Genomic DNA, 496 nt, shown 5'->3' on the forward strand with positions numbered 1-496 from the left:
GGCATCTCCCCAGGGTCAGCAAGGCCCCAGATCTCAAAGCACCAGCACACAGAACGTAAAAGCCCAGGCATGGGCTTTTCTCTTTTTCTTGGTGGTGATTATTTTATCGCTCACATTTCTCCCCTACCTCTTTCCTTTATTTATTTATTCATTTATTTAATTTTCTCTTTCGGGTTTCAGAGAGAATCAGCTGCTTGAAGACTAAGACATAGGCATTTCTGTGCTGGGGGCTCCTCTATCCTTTCTCTGAGATTAAGGTAAATTACAAATATAAGTGACTCCTCTTTCTACCCTACACTTTTGTTTTTGGCTTTAGTTTTGTTTTTTTGTTTTTGTTTTGCTTTGTTTCACTCTGTTTTTGTTTTTTTTTTTTATTTCAGGGTATTGTGATGGTACAAACCTTATGGTTACACTTTATGTCTTTGCCTCACCCAAGTGCGGGTTAAAGGCATGCCCTTCCCCCCTACAGTGCTCCCCATGTCCTTTAGTTGTGGGT

Source organism: Propithecus coquereli, unplaced genomic scaffold (genome assembly GCF_000956105.1).
Source record: "Propithecus coquereli isolate 6110/MARCELLA unplaced genomic scaffold, Pcoq_1.0 Scaffold66, whole genome shotgun sequence".
NCBI classification, from domain to species: domain Eukaryota; kingdom Metazoa; phylum Chordata; class Mammalia; order Primates; family Indriidae; genus Propithecus; species Propithecus coquereli.